This window comes from Gracilinanus agilis, chromosome X (assembly GCF_016433145.1).
Source record: "Gracilinanus agilis isolate LMUSP501 chromosome X, AgileGrace, whole genome shotgun sequence".
NCBI classification, from domain to species: Eukaryota; Metazoa; Chordata; class Mammalia; order Didelphimorphia; family Didelphidae; genus Gracilinanus; species Gracilinanus agilis.
The window spans coordinates 66,690,353-66,700,011 of record NC_058136.1 but is presented as its reverse complement, the minus strand read 5'-3'; positions in this window follow the sequence as shown (position 1 = coordinate 66,700,011).

Genomic DNA, 9,659 nt, shown 5'->3' with positions numbered 1-9,659 from the left:
TATATATATATATATATATATATATATATATCCATGCCTTCCTTTGAACTTTAATGTGAATAATCCTATTTCATTATAAGCTCAAATGATGCTTAAAACCCTTGACTTCCCCACACCAACAGCTACTACAATATCTCTAACGGTCATTGAAGTATGCTCTCTATGCGTTTTAACTCTTCAAATTTCACTGACGGCTATTTTTTAAATCACAAAATTAAAAAAACAGCAAAAGAGATAAATTCTTGTGACATAAAATCTGGCACTTGTCTGACAGAGAACTAATTAAAAAAGGGGAAACTAGCTCAGCTGATTTCATCTGGTCAAGGTCAGATGCTCTGGGGTCAGCCTAGTATCAATAGAAATTATATACACTGTTGCAGTATTTGATCAGGGTGAGGGGGCATCAGTTCACCTTTCTGAGCCTCAGTTCCTCTTCTGTGTAAAAAATAAAATTAATATGTAATAGTAACTTTAAAATTATTATGGTTTTGTAAGATTTATTAGTAGTCTCTAGAAAATAAAGCCACATGCCATGCTAGCTTAGGTGGTTCAAACAGCCCGCCGTTCTCTGCTCCGCCATGCCACCATAGGAAGAAAAGAGAGCAGGCACCGCCAGCCCCTCAATTTTATCCCCCTGTCTACGTCAGTGCATAAGGATAGGAAGCCAGTGGGCTCATGGGAAATGTAGTTCAAAGACCCCAAAATTTCCAATAACACATTTGTAAAACGAGGGGTGTTGAACCAGAGAACCCTAAGGTCCCTTTTGACTCTACATCTCTGATCTTCTGGAAATGAGCCTTTCCCAAAGAGGATGTGTCTCCAAGGCTTATACTTTCATTCCTCTCTCTCACTCTTGAGAGTTTATACAGTTGTGTATTCTTAGTAGATGGGTAGCTAAGTGGAGTAGTGGTCTGGAGTCAGGAAAACTTGAGTTCAAATCCGACTTCAGACACTTACTAGCCATGTGACTCTGGGCAAGCCACTTCACCATGTTTGCCTCCATTTACTCATCTGTAAAATGAGCTGGAGGAGGAAAGGAAAGGCAAACTATTCCAGTATCTTCGGTCAAGAAAACCCCAAATGGGGTCACTGAGAGTAGAAAATGGCTGAAAATGACTGAACAACAAATTCTTAGTAGAAACCCAAGAATTTAAGGCAGAGAATGCTACTCCCTGATTACTTCTTCTAGCCTTGGGGTTATTCGTGACAAAGACAAGATCTTAGTGATTTTGGATCCACCCAGGGGTCCAGGAACACTTCCGTAGAGCCAAGAACTGGCTAAGTAGATGCCTGGTTACTCACCAAGTTGAAGAAGAAATATAAGCAGTCTACAACTCATCCCCGATGACTTCAGGAAAATCAGAGAGCACAACTAATTGGGCCCAATTACTAGTGACAGGACTCTGGATACTAGACATGGAAGAGCCAGAAGAAGGCAAAGATGACTGACTATGAGCTCCCTGAGGGCAGGGCCTATGTCTAATCCTCCAGACAATCTCCAAAGTGTTTTCTCCAAAGGGTAAGTCAAAGCATGTCAGTCCCCTCCTCAAGAAACTCCTCCAGGATCAAATCCGAACTTCTCTGTTTGACATTTAAAGCCCTTCACAAGCTAGCTCCAGGCTATCTTTTCAGATTTATTATTCCCCAGCATGTACTCTGTAGCCCAGTTGTTGTTCCTCACCTGTGATATTCCAAGCCCTGCTAACACACCTTTTCTCTTTCCTCTCCACCTCGTAGGCTCCCTAGTTCCCTTTATAGCTCAGCTCCAGGCTATGTGAAGTCCTTTCTGATCCCCACCAGTTGCTTCCCCCAAAATTTACCTTGAATCTATTTGGTATACATTTAGGTTTTCTTCCTTGGGGGCAGGGATTATTGCATTTTTTTACTTTGCATTTTTAATCTTTGGCCCTTTATAAATGCTCTTTGAGGGCATCTAGGTGGTTCAGTGAATAGAGAGCCAGGCCCAAAGAGGGGAGGTTCTGGGTTCAAATCTGACCTGAAACACTTTTCCTACTGTGTGACCCTGGGTAAGTCATTTAACCCCAATTGCCTAGTTTCTACCACTCTTCTGCCTTAGAACCAATACTTAGTATCGATTCGAAGACAGAAGGTAAGGGTTTTTTAAACTATACAGATGTATAAATATGTTTGTATAAATGCTTGTCTACTGCTTGAATGAATAAAAGGAGAAAAAAAAGGCAGAGATTTGTCTCAATTGGGCATTTGCAGAAATGGGATTTTCTCAGCAAGAGCTTCGTCTGCTATTTGTCCTATAAACAGCTTACCTCCTATCCCTCCCCTCCTGTGTCCTGTAACCTCTGACAGACAGACCCAATAGAAGGAGGAAAGGTTCAGAGGGTGATGTCCATCCCTGTGTCCGATGCCTCAAACCCTTCAGCTCCCTAGGCCTCAGTTTCCCCCTCTGTAATAGGAAGGGGTCACATCCCATGGCATTTGAGGTCCTGCCAATTCTAGGAAGCCTACGATTCTAGGCACAATATCACACCAGTCATTTCCACTATCAAGGCCTCAGTTTCCTCTTCTGTAAAATGAAAGCTTTAGACTGAGTTTCTGATGGCTCTTTGGGCTCTAATTGTATGTGTCTACGATCATCAGTCAAGAGGTTCTGGCTTCCCCTGCTTTTATCTGTTACTTATAGGCAGCCTCGCAGCGGGAGGGAGGTTAGGTTCCCTCATTAGAAATATTGGCTTTCCTTCCCCTACAGTTCAACTGCCCTGACACCCAGATTGTAGCAACCACTGGGCCAATGAAAAGCAAAGGCTTCCAAGAGCTCCTGTTTTTCCAGCCCATTAGGAAAATGAAGCAAATTACCCTGAAATTAAAAATCCAGATGTTCCCCATCCTTGCCCGTAACAAAGCCTGGTGTTAAAGTCGGCCAAGCTACCCAGAAGTGCCACATAGACCATGGCCAAGGGACAATGCACACGAGACCCTCAGAGATGTGTTTCCAGATCAAGAAGGTCACAACGGAGAACCCTGCTGCTCTCTGGACTGCCCTGCCAAGTCAGAGATGGTGGGAGCAGGCTGAAAGCTATTGACTGAGGATGTGAGAAAACTACTTCCAGCAAGAGAGAAGATACTCCTCTCCTCACTCCGATTCATGCCTCTTGCTGAACTCGAGTTAACACGGATAATATATGTCTGGAAAGACAGCTGGAAGTGAAAGATATTAGAGGAGAAGGAGGAGAGAAAAGAAAAAGAAAGAGAAGAGGAGAGAGAGAAAAGTGAGAGGGGATAACAAGGGGGGAGAGAGAGAAGAAAGAAAGAGAGATAGTAAAGGGAAAGAGGAGAGAGAGAGAAGGAACGAGGGGGGAAAGAGGGGAGAAAGGGAGAGAACAGAGGGAGACAGGAGAGAGGGAGGAGGCAAAGGGGAAAGAAGACAGAAAGACGCTATATTGGCTCTAACTAAATGTTCCCTTAACAACCATTTCTTAAAAATCCACAAACAGTACATTCCAGTAGACTATTACCATTTGAGATCCAAGTGAGCTTGAGTGAAAAAAGCAAGACAGCAGAATTAATTCCTACAAGAGGCAAAGCAGACCTTGCTAGCTCTTAGTGTTTGAGGTCAAGATGAGAACTTGGGAGAGTGGTTTGTTCTTTTCATCCTCAGGGTTGGAGGGAGGATGGACTGGAAAGCTTGCTTTTATTAATATCTTTTGCTATTTTAATCCAAGTGATGAAATTCTGCCTGTCAAAAGTCCTGCATTCTGCTCTCAGTTTTATGGATCAGAGTCAATATGCTTTGGGTGTCCCCAATTAAGGAAGATGGCAGGTGAGCCAATTGGAATAAAGGAATCTAAGAGCCTGGTCTAAAACAGTGATGGCCAACCTTTTAGAGACTGAGTGCCCAAAATGCAAACCTCATGCAGCATGTAAACCCCCCACACCTTACCCCAGGCAGAGGAGAGAGGAAGTGCTCCCATTGGGCTGCTGGGCAGACGGGCAGGTCATGTGAGAAATGTCCTCGGGAACACATGGAGAGAGGGAGGGGAGCACCCCCCTCCAGCATGCTCCAGCACACATGACATAGGTTCACCAACACGGTTCCAGACCAAAGAATGTATCAGGCAGAACAGTGTGATGGAAGTCATGTTGAACTTGGAGTCAAAACAACCAAGTCTGTGCCTCAGTTTCCCCACCTATAAAAGAAGGATAACTATCTCTGCAATACCTTTCTCTCAGGATTGTGGGTAAAAAGGGAAGCACTAAAGAAATGTGAGTTGTTAGACATGGGATGAAATCAAATATTGCGGTCCCCAACAAATTTCCACCTGAGACCTTTAGAATCTCTTCTCAAGCTTTGAGAAGAGGATGTTTGAGGAAAACATAGTATACGTAAACAACATATTGTAGAAATGATGGATGGACTGTGATAGACTTAGCTACTCTCAGCAAAACAATGATCCAGGACAACTCTGAGTGACTTGGGACTGTGTAAATGGAATTAACTCTAGCCATTCATAGTCAAAAATCTACTCATCCTAGCCATAGAAATGATGTAATTCCTCACCTTCCTTAGTGGGGAGGGGAGACGAGTTACCCACACGTGACAATAAGTAACAAATCAAGAATAAGGGAGTGCCCTTTGGGCAGTCCAAATCCATGTAGAGGCTGCCATTTGTCCACTTGAATTAGAGGTGGACCCACGGGAAGTGATGAAAGACACTATCTCTTTAAGTAAGTTGGTTACTTCCTGTGGAGGCAGTTCTCGCTCTGAACTTGGTGCTGTAGGACCTCTCCTGAGACCACAGACCGCTTACACTCTGTATTGTCACGTGGGTAAGTTAGGCTGACTTCCTTGGCCTACCTAGGCCGCTTCTAAACTCTGCCTTAAATAGGCATTAGCCTATCTGGTTGTTAGGCCTTGTGGCTTGTAGCCTGATTTATTTAGCCTTTTAACCTTCTCTCTCGTCCAGGCCTAACCAGGCCTGGACTAGCCTCTCCCTTTCTCTTTAATCCTATACCTTCACCTTCCTAGTTGTAAATGCCTTAACCCGATGCTGACTTGGGTCTGATTTAATTACGGAATCAATCTGAACTGTTGATTCCTGGCAGCCACGTTTTAAATATATATCTATAAAATACCCTAATTTCCCTCTTACAGGACAAAAGAATGCTCTCTACCTGCATAGAAAGAAATGTTGGAGTCAGAATGCAGATGAAAGCAGACGATTTTTCACTTGTTTATTTGGATTTACATTTTGGGGGGGTTGGATTTTATAAGATTATTCACTTTCAAAAATGAACAATATGGAAATATGTTTTGCATGATAATACATGTAGAACCCAGATCAAATTGCTTGCCAGTTCCAGGAGGGGGGGAGGAAAGGGGAAGAGGGAGACAATTTGGATCTAATAATTTCATAAAATGTATGTGGGGAAGGCAGAGTCAAGATGGCTGCTTAGATGCAGCAAAAGTCCAGACCTCTCTGAAAACCCCTCTAATCAATCAAAAACAAAGTGCTTCGAGAGGACAGAAAACCAAATCTAACAACAGGACAGAGCAGGGGGGAACCCTCCTGCTGGATTCAACTTAAAAGGTACACCCAAAAAAAGCCTAAATTCTTGAACTCTCAGGTTCAAGGGAAAGGAAGATGGAAGGTCCCAGGACCCCTCCTCTACCTACAGTACTGAGTCTCCAGCAGTCACTGGAATCTCTGAGCTGGCAAGGGCTCTAGTCCAGAGGGAGTGCTTTGCTGGCACAGCTGTCCAGGTTCAGGGTAATAAACACAGACAGCAGGGAGGCAGCTGGAGGAGAAGCACAGAGAGGGCAGCCTAGTTGCAGCCAAAACGTTCTATCTTGCCCTCCCCCTTTCTCAAGGGTTTGGCCTCAAAGCACATCCAGCTCTGCAGATCAACTCTACTCTGGCTTAATCTCATCAATAGGGCAGATATGAAGTCTTCAGAGGCCAGGGTAGCTCAGTCTCCAACACCCATCCCCCAATGACTGTGCTGAGAGTCTTGCTGACTGGGCTCCAAGGTAGAAGGCTGCAACTACTACAGAATACCTTGATAATAGGGTGGGAAGCTCAGCTCCCTTCAGCCTCCACACCTTCACCTACATCTTCAGCTTCTGCTGCCAGCTGGGGAAGATCTGACCTCAGGGCTCATCAATACCATCAGCCTACCCTAGTCAATCAGCAGAGCAGAGAAGAAGCCCCTTCAGGACAGAATAGCCCAAACCCACAGATCCAGCAAATAATCAGAGGAGCAAGATTACAGCCAATGACAGGGGGAAAGAAGGAAAAAATGTGAGTAAACAACAGAAAAAGAAAAAAAGAAATTACAATCGACAGCTTCTATCGAGGTAATAAACAAAAAGCAAATGGAACAGAGGAGGACCGAGGAACACCAAGAAAAAACACAGGAACTCCAATGAACTGGACACGGGCTTTGGAAGAACTCAAAATACAATTCAAAAAACAATTAAGAGAGGATGAAGACAATTGGGAAAAGAAAACAAGTCATCTGGAAACAGAGGCACATGAACTAAAACAAGAAAATAGCATCTTGAAAGCCAGGATTGAGCAGCTTGAAAACAAGGCAAAGAAGGTGAAAGATGACCTACAAAACAAAGCAGACCAGAAGAAAAGGATGACCAAAAGCCAGGGATGAAATTCAGTCTCTAAAAATTAGAATCCAACAACTAGAAGCAAATGACTTCACAAGGCAGCAAGAATCTATAAAACAAAATCAAAAGAATGAAAAAAAATGAGGAAAATATGAAGCACCTCATTGACAAAACTATAGACCTGGACAATAGAGCCAGGAGAGACAATTTAAGAATTATTGGACTACCGGACGATCATGGCAAAAGAAAATGTATGTGGAAATTTGTCATTATTTTTGTCATGTAATTGGGGAAAAAAGAAAATGAAATTTAAAACAAAAAAAAAGAAGAGGAGGTCTTGGCTTCTGGGTTTCCTGGATGCAGATAATGACAAGCTTTTCAGAGCCAGATGCTAATCTTTTCCTATAACCCACAAAGAGGCCTTAGGAAAAAACTTGATTTCCTTTTATGGGCATTCTTCACTAGAAAATTATTTTCTCTGACAACAAAAAAGTAGCCCCACCAAATAGCAATTTCCTCCAGCATAGCCTAGGAGTTCAAAGGTTAATAAAGTCCTGAATCAGCACTATCCCTATTCCTTCCCACTACTGGCCTCCTTTGGGTGGTAACCCATAACCTGGCATTTGAAAATAAAGCTAGGAGCCTACTCCCAGCCCCATAATGATCCTTCTAAGACTTCACACCAGCCATTACTTCTTAGAGTGATGCAACAGGGGAAGCAGAGTCACATCAACATTTATGAAGCACCTACTATGTGTTGAGTACTATGCTAAGTGCTAAAAATATGAAGACAAAAGACAGTCCTAGCTCTCAAGAAGCTCACGATCAAAGGATGGAGACAACATACAAACAAGAAATAGACAGGATGAACAAGAAATAATCAATGTGAGTGATATGTGTCTTCTTTCACAACATGATGAATGTGGACACAAGTACTGTCTGCTAACACACATATGACATGCATATTACCTACTGTCTTGGGGAAGGGAGAAGAGAGGCAAGGAGGGAAAGGACATGGATCGCAAATATCGGAAAAACAATTTTTTAAAATTGTATCGACATGTAAACATTTTTAAAAAAATTTTAACCCTTACCTTCCATCTTGGAATCAATTTGGGGTTTGGGGGGGGTCAGAATTTTCACTCATTTACCCACTAATCAGGGTAATTCATTCCCATGGCCAAGGGGCAAAGTTGAAAGGAATGGTCTTTAGGGAGATGGATATCAAGGGTCAGGTCCCTTGTGGCAGAAGAAAGGCAGTAGCCAGGCAAATGGCAAGATGGTCATACTGGGTCAGCCCTGGTTTCCTTGAGGTTACTTGATGAGACATGTACTTGAGGAAATTGGGCTCTGGATATCAGGGTTGTTCCCTGCCACCCAGAAGTATCTTAATCTAGCCAACTCCACTGCCAAGCTTATTACCATTCTGAGAACTCCACAAGCTAGCCAAGGCCTAGTTGTACGGGACAGTTCATTTAAAAAAACAGAACTAGGGAAAGAGGACAGTAGATGGCCTCAGGGAGCATATAGATGCTTAAGGGTCACCTTGAGGTAGTAATTAGAGGTTTTACAGTTGACATCTGGCACATGAGGACCACCATAGGCCAACTCCAGTCCCTCCGATGCTGTAGATAGCTAAAACCAAAAGATCTAACAAAGATGGCCATGGGAGGAAAAAGCTCTGCTGCCCATGCATGCTAAGCTTTCCTGTTTGGGCTGACCTGAGAAAAAGAATGATGGGCCTCGAGTCAGGAAACCTGTGTTGGAATCTCACCTCCACCCCTTACTGGTTGTATTACGCTGAATGAGATAAAGGACAAAGAGCTAGGATCTTGGAGTCAGGAACTCTTCGAGTTCCAATCCAGCTTCAGACACTGCAATGCTGAACAAGTCACTTAACCTCCCTCAGCCTCAGTTTCCTCATTGGTAAAATGGGGATAATAATAGCATCCACTTCCCAGCATTGTAATGGGGATTACATGAGGTAACATGAAAAGTGCTTTGTCAAACAAAGTACTTTAGAAGTGCTAGCGATTATTATTATCATTACGTAGAGCTGGAAAGGACCTTGAAAGGTCACTGAGATCATTTTAGCTGTCTACTATGGCATAGGACAGTGATGGAGAACCTTTTAGAGGAGCAGGTGCTATGAGAAATATCTGCAGGTACCCATGGAGAGGGAGAGGGGAGCGGCCCAGCCCTGTATCCTTTTGTCTTTCTAGTAACAAACTCTGTACTGGGGCGATAACAGGCATGCCAAAAGAGAGGGCTCTGACTGCCCCTTCTGGCATGTGTGCCACAGATTCAGCACCACAGGCATAGGAGAACTCCCTCCTCCCCTTAATCAACTCTTACAATCCCTAATTTTGTTTAAAGCTCAGCCGAAGCAGCTTACTGCCTAGTAAATACCCTCTGAGTCACCCTATCCCAGGACCCACCCACCCCACTAACTGATAATGCCTCTTTTCACAAATCACCTGGCAAAGTAGGGCTCCCATATCCTTGGGGGATCCAATCCAAGACCAAATGGATGGCTAAAACCGCAGATATAAGTGAATACTCACTGACTCCACGTGTGTATGTGTGCTCTCTCTCTCTCTGCATCCCCCCCACAAAAAGAAATTAAAGTGGAAAAAGCTAAAAGTAAAAGCAAGACACCCCACTGTACCACCCCAGGTGAACCTCCATTGGCTGATAAGAGGGCCCTACTGTATCTATATTTTGTATATGCTTCTAAATGTCCTCCATGAGGGCAAAGGAAAACAAACCTGAATTTTAGGTCAGGGGGGCCCGGACTTATATTTCTGACATTTACTAGCTATGTGACAATGGGCAAGTCCCTTAACTTCTCTTGCTCATAAAATGGGGAGATCACTTATAACCGTGTTGGTGAACCTATGGCACAAGTGGCAGGGTGGGCTCTGCCCCTCTCCACACAAGCTTGAGGACATTTCTCACATGACCCAACCCTCTGCCCAGCAGTCCAATGGGAGAGCTTCCTTCTTCCCCTGTCTGGGGTAAGGTGGACAGCTCACATGCAAAGTGAGGGTGCAGCTTGGGCACT